This window comes from Pongo pygmaeus, chromosome 5 (genome assembly GCF_028885625.2).
Source record: "Pongo pygmaeus isolate AG05252 chromosome 5, NHGRI_mPonPyg2-v2.0_pri, whole genome shotgun sequence".
Classification (NCBI taxonomy): Eukaryota; Metazoa; Chordata; class Mammalia; order Primates; family Hominidae; genus Pongo; species Pongo pygmaeus.
Window position 1 is genome coordinate 35,717,749 of NC_072378.2, and position 12,000 is coordinate 35,729,748.

The window sequence follows — 12,000 nt, forward strand, 5'->3', positions numbered from 1 at the left end:
TGTAGGCCATTCTTCTTATCTCAGCTTTAATACTTCCCCTTTATGGGGCTGTTGACTTCCAGGAACCCTTGGGGAGAGACGGAGCTGAGCTGGATGTATGCCACTGGTAGCTGGAGGCTTTGTCCAATTCTTTTCCCCTTCCAGGAACCGGGGTTTTGTGTCTTTCCACTCTGGATGTATGGAATACAATACACTTATACCATGATACCCCAGCCTCTTTCTGCCCTCACTCCCACCCTCCACCCTGTGCTCCATCCCAAAGGGCCAAGAGAATTCTCCAGAAGCTGTGCTCCAGAAAAGACTTGCGATCCTCAACCTTTTTTCTGTGTACTGGCTCCAGAACTTTTTTTTTTCCCCTGTTTGAGTTTTGAAATAGATTGCTGGCCTGATAGCCCTGGGGCTGGCGGGCATCTGTCCCTTTTATTATTGGTGGCTTGAAACAGCTACTGATTTTCTCTCATATCTCTTTGACAATCTTTGGCCAACTGAATGTGCCTCTGATGTTGGTCACTGAACATGTTCTTTTGGAGTCTCTTCTCCTTCTTTTTTCTTTGTTCTTTTCTGAATCTAGGGAATCCAAATTGTCCCTCTTTTTCCCTGGGAGCTTAATTTCCTCTGTACCCAAGAGGAAGGGCAATCCCAGAGTTCTGTTCCCTTTGCCCAGGCATAGTATGAGGTATTAGATTGATAACTACCCTGGTGGGTTGTGGGGCTGCAGTAGTTAGACCTTGTCAGGAACTTGAGCAGACACATCTGCTTCCAGTCACATAGATCATCTTCTCTGGGGCTCGAGAGCCCACCACCTTCCATGTGTGTCTGGATGTTTAACCTTACCAAGCAGAAAATTCTCTTCATATCTTTCAGTTTGAGCTCCTTTATTTGGCGTTGGTTCTCTAAAGAAATATTCAAGAAATAACATATCCTTTGTTTCTACCCAATCTGATCTTGGAGGATTCTGAAAGCATGACCCACTCTCATGTTTAGAAATGAAGGCTCATTGTTTCACCTGGCCCCAGGTTTCTAGGGCTCCTCTTTTGATGATTGTGCTGTCTTTGAGCCATATTGGACATGGGAGTTGGCAACCTTTAGGAGCTGTGGTGGAGAGCCAAAGGAACCAGCTTGACCAGACTTTAAAGTTTTGTAATCCTCTTGTACACTGTTTTCTGTGAAAGCAATAGGATTGTGGATGGCCTGTCGTTGAGCCAGTCCCCTCTCCACTGACCCCCAGACCCTCTTTGCAGCACTTGCAAGGATTTGTGTAGACTGGACCAGAGGGTTTTCCTTGTTCCTGTGAATAGCATCTCTCCAGGGTTTTAGTGGATCATTCTAAAGAGGTAGAGGTCAAGTGTTGGACAGATTTTTAGTCTAGTCTCTGGCTCTCAAGGACTCCTCCTTACTCTTTGAGCAGTTTGTTACTTCTGGCCGTGCTTACCCTTTAGTAGTGCTCTCTGCTGTGGTGGCAGGTGAGAGATTTGAGAACAGGTCAAGGCGAGTCCTTGTGGAGCAGCTTGGGCACCAGCAGACCTAGCTGGATAGCTTCTTGCAGTTTGTCCACTCTCATTTTCTGAGAAGGTAGTCATGATTGTCAATTACCAAATTCCTTCCCATTCAGTGATTTTTGCAGAGTCTGGGTCTGGATTTTCTTTCCTTCTTTCTTTTCTGACACAAGGTTTTGTTCTATTGCCCAGGCTGGAGTGCAGTGGTGCTATCATAGTGCACTGTAACCTCGAACTCCTGGGCTCAAGGGATCTTCTTTGCCTCAGCCTCCAGAGTAGTGGGGACTACAGGTGCACACCACCACACTCAGCTAATTAAAAAACAATTTTTTTGTAAAAACAGGCTCTCACAATGTCTGGAACTCCTGGCCTCAAGCAGTCCTCTCCACCTTGGCCTCTCAGAGCACTGAGATTACACTGACTGCTCGTTTGGCTGCCTTTCTCCTTGCCTCTTCACCATGGCCTTCTTGTGTGATATGTGCCTTAACCCATTCAGGAAGAATTGCTCCTACTCAGCCTTTCATCCCCACCTGTGGTCCCTTAGACCCCTTCCCTTAGGGCCTGGTAAGAGGATAGACAGTGTAGAGCACTGGCCTGGGAAGCCATTAGGCCTCTGCTTTGGGCCTACAGCTGTCCTGACTGTTGTGCAAGCTGACTTCAGGGCCTGCAGATTCTGGCACATCCTGGGATAGTGCAGCTCCTCTCTCTCAGGAGTTGGACCTGTTACTTTTTTTTTTTTTTTTTTTTTTTGAGATGGAGTCTCGCTCTGTCGCCCAGGCTGGAGTGCAGTGGTGCGATCTTGGCTAACTGCAAGCTGCATCTCCCGGGTTCACGCCATTCTCCTGCCTCAGCCTCCCGAGTAGCTGGGACTACAGGCGCCCGCCACCATGCCCGGCTCATTTTTTTTTGTAGTTTTAGTAGAGACAGGGTTTCACCGTGTTAGTCGGGATGGTCTCGATCTCCTGACCTCGTGATCCGCCTGCCTCAGCCTCCCAAAGTGCTGGGATTACAGGCGTGAGCCACCTCGACCAGCCTGGACCTGTCACTTCTAAGGGCTTCAGCTATATCCTGTCCCTGAGGCCCACCTCCCTGAGTGCTCCCTGCAGGCTGGGAAGCTGAACAGTGGTGCCTTCCTCCAGTGCCTCTGAAGGGCCTGGAAATTGCAGGACACAGCTCTACTGCTCAGCATTGCCCACACTGGAAACATTCTCTTCCTCCCTACCCAGGTCTCTGTGGGCTTTGTCCGTTCTGCCAGGCCCTTGCTTATATGATGTCAGAAGCCCTGTGCCCGATGCCATTGTCTATGCCATGTCCCAGGTTACCTAATGGCTGCTTCTTGGAGATGGTTTGGTGTCCATGCGCAGTTTTCTCTGCCTTTGGAGCCAGGGGGAGGAGCTGCTTGCAACAGCTGGATTCCAGGGTGTCAGAGGAACCCTTGGAGCTTGCCTTGAGCCTGGCAGGGAGAACATGGCCCCTTGCATCAGGTTTCAGACATATGGGTCTTCTTCCTTGGCAGATGGCTCCTAGCTTCCATAACTCAGCAGGCTGGTGATTGGCATGTGACTCCAGTTCATTCTCCAGGGGCTTTGGTGAAGGAATCAACTATGACTCAGGACATCTTCATTTATGAGCTTCTACCCACCGGGGGTATTGGGCGCCAGCTCCTTTCTTACTTTGCCTGCTCCTTCTGCCCTGACCTGATAAAATCAGCAAAGCCAGTGTCTGCTTACTTGGGAGTGAGCAGACTCCTTCCAGGATTGGGGAAATATTTGCTGACTCAGGCTCAGAATCACATCTCAGGGTGGTGTGTAAGGGACAGACAAGGAGCCAGATTACCTTAGGAGCACTCTTTGAGTTATGGTGGGTATAACTTATTCGAGTTGCTTTTAGGGCCCCTGGCACCTCTCAGCTAAAGCTGTTGGGGTTTTTTCTATCCTGCAGTGTTGTACAGTATTTTGGGCATGCACGTGATACTCACACAGTGGCTTCTGCTCACCAACAGATGAGGACAGATGCACCAACGAGGTAATCCCATTTTCTTTACTCAGGGGTCTCTGACCACCAATGACACAGGATCCAGATTTAAGATCCTGACCTTGAAGATGAAATAATTTCACTGGGGCTTATTCCCAGATTCCAGGTTCCTGTCACAGCATCTGGTACCAGTTGCTTGTGCATAGTATAGGCATTTATTAAGTAATTATTGAAAGTCTATGGCTTACATAGTTTTTTCAGGAGCATGGAGATTCCCACCTTTGCACCCATTAAAAGATAAACTCCACAGGGCAGGGAGTTGTTTTGCTGCCTGTTGTGTCTAGGATAGTGCCTGGCACAGAGGAGATAATGAATGAATTTTTGTTAAATGAATAAATGAACGGACTTTTGTCTTTGCCCATATGGGTACCTAGGGTGCCAGGCCACAAAGATGGTGTCCATCATTCTCTCATGAGGGGGCAAATATATATATATATTTGTTTGTTTGTTTGTTTGTTTTTGAGACGAAGTCTCGCTCTTGTCCCCCAGGCTGGAGTGCAATGGTGCGATCTTGGCTCACTGCCACCACCTTCTCCTGGGTTCAAGCGCTTCTCCTGTCTCAGCCTCCCGAGTAGCTGGGATTATAGGCGCCTGCCACCATGCCCGGCTAATTTTTGTATTTTTAGTAGAGATGGGGTTTCACCACGTTGGCCAGGCTGCTCTGGAACTCCTGACCTCAGGTGATCCACCCGCCTCAGCCTCCCAAAGTGCTGGGATTACAGGCGTGAGCCACCACACCTGGCCTTTTTTTTTTTTTTTGAGATGGAGTTTCGCTCTTGTTGCCCAGGCTGGAGTGCAATGCTGTGATCTTGGCTCACTGCAACCTCCGCCTCTCGGGTTCAAGCGATTCTCCTGCCTCAGCCTCCTGAGTAGCTGAGATTAGAGGCATGCGCCACCACATCTGGCTAAATTTTGTATTTTTAGTAGAGACGGGGTTTCACCATGTTAGCCAGACTGGTCTCAAACTCCTGATGTCAGATGATCCACCTGCCTCGGCCTCCCAGAGTGCTGGGATTACAAATGTGAGCCACTGTGCCCGGCCGGGAACAAATATTTTTAAGTGCCAACTATGTGCCAGGCACTTGGGAAATGATAATAGTAAAAAACAGATCCAGTCTTTGCCTCATGGGTCTGTCGTTTGCTAGTATATATGAGAGCTGGCCGTAACACACAGAATTGTTTCTTCCATCTCTGCAGGGGTAGGAGGTTCTCACCAAGAGTCTGAACAATGCTCTGGGTTTCCCATTGCTGTTTTCCATGTTCTCAGGATGCCTGGCAGGTTTTATAAACTCTCAGAAGTGGAGCTCCAGGGAATACAATGTTCATTGTCCTATTTGGAAGGCTGGGTTGTTGTGGGTCCCTGCTGGGGGCCGGGGAAACGTGGGCCTCCTGCCTGATTTGTTTTAATCTCTGAAGTTCAGTGGTTCCAGTAGCTGTTTGTGGGCTTCACTTCCCCTTCTCTGCCTTTAACACCCTGCAGGCTTTCCTGTTGTCAGACAGGGTGGTGAGTCCCTGTGTCTCTCTGTCCGTAGGGGTCAGGTTGTTTGTAGGTCTTTCAGGAAGGTCCTGGGTGGGGGGGGCCCTCCTGCTTTCAAACCCATACCAAGTGCTTTCCTCTGAAGGGAATGTGAGGGAGGAAGAAGCAGGGAGTTTCAGAGGCTTCTGAGCTTCCTCAAGAGGGAAGAGGTCAAAGTACCCCCTGAGCAGGGAGAGCTCCTGAGTTGAACTGATTTGCTTTGCCATTTGCTTTAGCAGCAGCTAGGCCCAGTGGCAGCAATTGTACATGCATTTCCAGGGGTCAGTTGTCCAGTTCATCCCTGAGCCTTGAGCTCCCAGTCGCAGGTAAGAACTTCCCTTCTCTTCTCCTTTCTTTCTTCCTTTCTTTTTTTTTCGAGACGGAGTCTCCCTCTGTCACCCAGGCTGGAGTGCAGTGGCGCGATCTCGGCTCACTGCAAGCTCTGCCTCCTGGGTTCACCCCATTCTCCTGCCTCAGGCTCCTGAGTAGCTGGGACTACAGGCGCCCACCACCACACCCGGCTAATTTTTTGTATTTTTAGTAGAGATGGGGTTTCACCGTGTTAGCAAGGATGGTCTCGATCTCCTGACCTCGTGATGCACTGGCCTCGGCCTCCCAAAGTGCTGGGATTACAGGCGTGAGCCACCGCGTGGCCTCTTCTTTCTTTCTTGATGGGGTACTGCTATATCACCTAGGGCCAGGGGTGTGTCCAATCTTTTGGCATCCCTGGGCCACATTGGAAGAAGAATTATTATCTTGGGCTACACATAAAATACACTAACACTAACAGTAGCTGATGAGCTAAAAATAAAAATGGCAAAAGAATCTGATGTTTTAAGAAAGTTTACGTATTGGTGTTAGGCTGCATTTAGAGCTCTCCTGGGCTGCTTGTAGTCGTGGGCCGTGGGTTGGATAAGCTTGGCCTCCCTAGGTAGTCCTCTCACCACAGCCTCCCAAGTAGCTGGGACTACAGGTGCACACCACTGTGCCTGGCTGAGTTTTTGTTTGTTTGTTTGTTTTTTAATTTAATGGGTACATAGTAGTAGGTGTATATTTCTTTTTTTCTTTCTTTTTTTTTTTTTGAGATGGAATCTTGCTCTTGTCGCCCAGGCTGGAGGGCAATGGCACAATCTCGGCTCCCTGTAACCTCCGCCTCCCAGGTTCAAGCGATTCTCCTGCCTCAGCCTCCCGAGTAGCTCAGATTACAGGCGCCCACCACCATGCCCAGCTAATTTTTGTATTTTTAGTAGAGACGGGGTTTTGCCATGTTTGCCAGGCTGGTCTCGAACTCCTGACCTCAAGTGATCTGCCTGCCTCAACCTCCCAAAGTGTTGGGATTACAGGCATGAGCTACCACACCCGGCCTTGTATGTCTTCTTTTGAGAAATGTCTGTTAAAATCTTTTGCCCATCCTTTTATCAGATTATTAGTTTTTTTCCTATAGAGTTGTTTGAGCTCCTTATATATTCTTGTTATTAACCCCTTGTGAAATGGGTAGTTTGCAAATATTTTCTCTCATCCTGTGGGTTGTCTCTTCACTTTGTTGATTGTTTCATTTGCTGTGCAGAAGCTGTTTAATGTGATGTGATCCCATTTGACAATTTTTGCTTTGGTTGCCTGTGCTTGCGGGGTATTACTCAAGAAATTTGTGCCCAGACCAGTGTCCTGGAGATTTTCTCCTGTTTTCTTGTAGTAGTTTCATGGTTTGAAGTCTTAGATTTAAGTCTTTAATTTATTTTGATTTGGTTTTTGTATATGGCAAGAGGTAAGGGTCTAGTTTCATTCATCTCCATATGAATATCCAGTTTTCCGAGCACCATTTATTGAAGAGACTGTCTTTTCCTCAGTGTATGTTCTTGGCACCTTTGTCAAAAGTGAGTTCACTGTAGGTGTGTGATTTGTTTCTGGGTTCTCTATTCTGTTCCATTGGTCTATGTGTCTTTTTTTTTTTTTTCTCTGAGACAGAGTTTTGCTCTGTTGCCCAGGATGGAGTGCAATGGCATGATGTTGGCTCACTGCAACCTCTGCCTCCTGGGTTCGAGCAGTTCTCCTGCCTCAGTCTCCCAAGTAGCTGGGATTACAGGCATGTGTCACCATGCCTGGCTAATTTTTTGTGTTTTTAGTGGAGATGGGGTTTCACCATGTTGGTCAGGCTGGTCTCGAACTCCTGACCTCAGGTGATCTGCCCACCTTGGTCTCCCAAAGTGCTGGGATTACAGGCATGAGCCACTGCGCCTGGCCGAAAGATGGCTTATTTTGAAGTCAACTTTAGAATATTATAAAACAGCATTCTCAAACTTTTTGGCCTCAAGATCCCTTTAGATTCTTTATTATTATTTTTTTTTTGAGACGGAATCTCTCTCTGTCGCCCAGGCTGGAGTGCAGTGGCACAATCTCGGCTTACTGCAAGCCCCACCTCCCGGGTTCACGCCATTCTCCTGCCTCAGCCTCCCGAGTAGCTGGGACTACAGGCACCTGCCACCACGCCTGGCTAATTTTTTGTATTTTTAGTATAGATGGGGTTTCACCATGTTAGCCAGGATGGTCTCAATCTCCTGACCTCGTGATCCACCCTCTTTGGCCTCCCAAAGTGCTGGGATTACAGATGTGAGCCACCGCACTGGTCCCTTTAGATTCTTAAAAATTATTGAAGACCCCAAGGGCTTATGTTTACCATGTTAGAAGTTATAATAGGCTGGGCGGGTGACATTCGTTAATATCACCACTGATCTCATTTTTAAAAAGTCTTTAAGTATTGGGAAGCTGTCAGGCTCACAGTGGTCAACACAGGTTTTCTAAATTTGAGTTTTCTCTTGAAAGTTTGATTTTTATCATTGGTAACATACTGTTGGTTCTTTTGTTTGATTTTATTTGAGATAGGATCTCCCTCAGTCGCCCAGGCTGGAGTGCAGTGGTGCAGTCATAGCTCACTTGCAGCCTCCATCTTCTGGGCTCAAGTAATCCTCCTGCCTCAGCCTCCAGAGTAGCTAGGACTACAGGTATGTGCTACCATGCCCAGCTCATTTTAAAATTTTTTGTAAAGATGATGTCTTGTGATCTTGCTACATTGACCAGGCTGGTCTTGGATTCCTGGCCTCAAGTGATCCATCTGCCTCAGCCTCCCAAATTGCTGGGATTATAGGCATGAGCCATCACACTCAGCCTTTTTTTTTTTTTTTTTTTTTTTTTTTGAGATAGGGTCTCACTCTTGCCCAGGCTGGAGTGGGGTTGCATAGTCTTGGCTCACTGTATCTAGCCTTGACTTCCAGGCTCAAGTGATCCTTTCACCTCAGCCTCCCAAGTAGCTAAGACTACATGCATGCGCCATCATGCCCACCTCATTTTTTAACTTTTTGTAGAGATCAGGTCTCCCTGTGTTGTCCAGGCTGGTCTCAAACTCCTGAGCTCGAGCCATTCATTCCTGCCTTGGCCTCCCAAAGTGCTGGTATTAAAGGCATGAGCCACTGTGCCCAGCCAGTTCTTTTTTGTTTTGTTTTGAGATGAAGTCTCACTCTGTCGCCCGGGCTAGAGTGCAGTGCTGTGATCTCGGCTCACTGCAACCTCCACCTTGTGGGTTCAAGTGATTCTCCTGCCTCAGCCTCCCAAGTAGCTGGGACCACAGGTGCGCACCCCAACGCCCGGCTAATTGTTGTATTTTTTTAGTAGAGGTGGGGTTTCACCATATTGGTCAGGCCGGTCTTGAACTCCTGACCTCATGATCCGCCTGCCTCAGCCTCCCAGAGTGCTGGGATTACAGGCGTGAGCCGCCACGCCCGGCCACAAAGAATATTTAAAAGACAGATATCAAAGGTGGAGATTTTAATAAAGTTAGTTTTCTATTTATTCATCTAGGACATTCTTAAATTGGCATTTTATTGTCTTTCGTGGTTCTGTGGATTAACTGGGCCCAGCTGGGTGGTTCTTGCTTGGGATATGTCATGTTGCTATAGTCAAATGGAGACAGGGGCAGGTGTCATCTGAAGGCTCAGCTGGGCTGGGTGTCCACACTGGCTTACGCACATGGGTGGCACTTGATGCTGTTGAATGGAGTGCGTATACATGACCTCTCTATGTGCCTTGGGCTTCTCATAGCATGACAGCTGGATTTTGAGCAGAAGCATTCCAAAAATGAATGTATTGAGAGATTCAGACAGAAATGTCAATGTTTCTCATGTCCTAGCCTTGGAAGTTACACAATGCCACTTCCTCTATTCCCTTGGTCTCAGGACCAGTTCAGATTCAAGGAGAGGACTACACAAGGGTGTGGATACTAAGAGGCATGATTCATTGAGAAGAGAAAGAGGCCTCCTTGGAGACCAGCTACTACTTTTCAGCATCCTTAGGTAATCTGGTCTTGATACTTCCAAGAGAAAAGTGCACCTTCTCATGATTTTCATTCCTGGAAGCTACTGTTAGTTAGGAAATTCCTAATAGGTTGATGGAGGACATTGAATACTAGGTGAAGGAATTTGTACTCTGTTCTTTGGGCAATGGGGGAGCCATCAGTGGTTTTGTAGCAAGGAGTGATGATGTTAATATTGCAAAAAGGTAGATTAGGAATGGAGATAGAGAGGATAGGTAGGGGACTGCAGTGGTCTAAATGTAAGGAAATTCTTCTTCACATTAAATCTAAGTTCCTCTGGTTGCAATTTAAGTGCATTGATTTTGATATTTCAGCCACACAGATTAAGCACCCAGAGCCAGGGTGGAATAACCCATCCCTACCCCATATCCATTTAGGGCTGTTGATGCACAGGAGAGATTAAAAGAGTTCACAAACTTTAGAAGGCAAGTAAATTTAGGTTTTATTGTCAAAGCACATAAAAAGTTAAGCATAAATTATTCAAAAATAAAAAGCAAGAAAGGTGAAACTTCATTTAACACCACTAACCATGTTTCAAATACACTTCAGTTTCAGTATTATAGAAGCAAGGAGTGGAGCAAGAAGAAGGAACAGGGAGGACAAATTAGAGAATGGTAGGAAGAGGGACAAAAGTAGGGGAAGAAAGGAGTCAGGAGGGGCACACAGCAGAAAGAATTTGAAGGAGGAGGTCAGATTGGAGCAACTACTTGAAGCTGAGAGAAGGCTCTGTATGGGGCTAACATGTTAGCAAAGAGCTGGTGCCTTCTGTGTTTCCCTGAGGCACTGGCTTCTGGGTTTTAGCATCTGGTATCCTCACCCTTTTTTTAATACAGGCAGTCCCCAACTTATGATGGTTCAACTTTACAGTGATGTAAAAGCCATACACGTCTGGGTGCCATGGCTCACGCCTGTAATCCCAGCACTTTGGGAGGCTGAGGTGGGCGGATCACGAGGTAAGGAGATCGAGACCATCCTGGCTAACACGGTGAAACCGCGTCTCTACTAAAAATACAAAAAATTAGCTGGGCGTGGTGGTGGGCGCCTGTAGTCCCAGCTACTTGGGAGGCTGAGGCAGGAGAATGGCATGAACCCAGGAGGCGGAGCTTGCAGTGAGCCGAGTGCGCTCCACTGTATTCCAGCCTGGGCAACAGAGCGAGACTCCGTCTCAAAAAAAAAAAAAAGTGATACACATTCAACAGAAGCCCCATCCTTTAGTACTCATACAACCATTCTTTTTTTTTTTTTTTGAGATGGAGTCTCACTCTTGCCCAGGCTGCAGTGCAGTGGTGCGATCTCGGCTCACAGCAACCTCTGCCTCCCGGGTTAAAGTGATTCTCCTGCCTCAGCCTCCTGAGTAGCTGGGATTATAGGCGACTGCCACCAGGCCTGGCTAATTTTTGAATTTTTAGTAGAGATAGGATTTCACAATGTTGGCCAGGCTGGTTTCTAACTCCTGACCAGGTGCCCTGCCCACCTCGGCCTCCCAAAGTGCTGGAATTACAGGCATGAGCCACCGTGCCCCGGTTCTCATATGACCATTCTGTTTTTTCACTGTCAGTACAGTATTCAATTACATGAGATACTCAAAATTATAACATAAGCTCTGTGTTAGATGATGTTGCCCGTAGGCTTATGGAAATGTTCTGGCACATTTGCAGTAGAGTAGGCTAAGTAAGCTATGGTGTTCGGTAGGTTACATATATTACATGCGTTTTTGACTTGTGACGTTTTCAACATATGATGGGTTTGTCCTTATAAGTTGAGGAACATTTGTAGCCCTTTCATTGTCTGTGAAGAGGCCTGAGTGGATTTTGTACTGGAGACCGGTGTGACTCAGCTCCAGTGTTGACTGACCTTCTAACCATGGGCTTGTGACTGAATGTCCTGAGCCTTCATTTTCTTCCCTGTGAGGATTAAAGTGAACCTCAGGAAATGCTGGTTTGTCCCCTTTCTGTCAAGCTGGGTTCTGAGAGGATGAGCCCAGATAGGAGTGACTTCTGAACCAGCCCAGATTTACAGGCTTGGGCATAGGGAGCCCAGCCTCAGCCTGGGAGCCTCATCTTCCATTAAACAGCTCCTGGCGTTCAGGGGAGTGCGTTGCAGCACCCCTTTTTTTTTTCATTTAAGTCCTGTCTTCCAGCCAGGCGCAGTGAATCACTTGAGGCCAGGAGTTTGAGACCAGCCTGGCCATCATGGGGAAACCCCATCTATACTAAAAACACAAAAATTATCTGGGCACAGTGGCACACACCTGTAGTCCCAGCACACCAGAGTTCAAGACCAGCCTGGGCAACATGGTGAAACCCCGTCTCTACAAAAAATACAAAAATTATCCAAGTGTGGTGGTACATGCCTGTAGTTCCTACTCCTTGGGGGGCTGAGGCAGGAGAATCACTCAAGCCGAGGAGGTTGAGGCTGCAGTGAGCCATGTTTGTACCACTGTACTCCAGCCTGGGTGGCAGAGTAAGAGGCCCTGTCTCTAAAAAAAAAAAAAAAAAAAAAAAGTGCTTTTTTCTTTTTTTTTTTTTTGAGACGGAGTCTCGCTTTGTTGCCCAGGCAGGAGTGCAGTGGCGCGATCTCGGCTCACTGCA

The 12,000-nt window shown here is 47.5% G+C and overlaps 1 protein-coding gene across 5 annotated transcripts in view; it reads left to right on the plus strand.

Annotated features, from left to right (window-relative positions):
* Positions 1 to 12,000, plus strand: part of PPARD (peroxisome proliferator activated receptor delta) — an 82,943-nt gene that overhangs the window by 1,110 nt on the left and 69,833 nt on the right. Inside the window, exon 2 of one of the 5 annotated variants that reach the window (XM_054490652.2) lies at positions 3,438 to 3,521. The exons of the other annotated variants lie outside the window; for them this stretch is intronic. The gene's annotated coding sequence lies outside the window, so the exon portion shown is untranslated. The remainder of the gene's footprint in view (positions 1 to 3,437; positions 3,522 to 12,000) is intronic. 5 annotated transcript variants of the gene reach the window in all.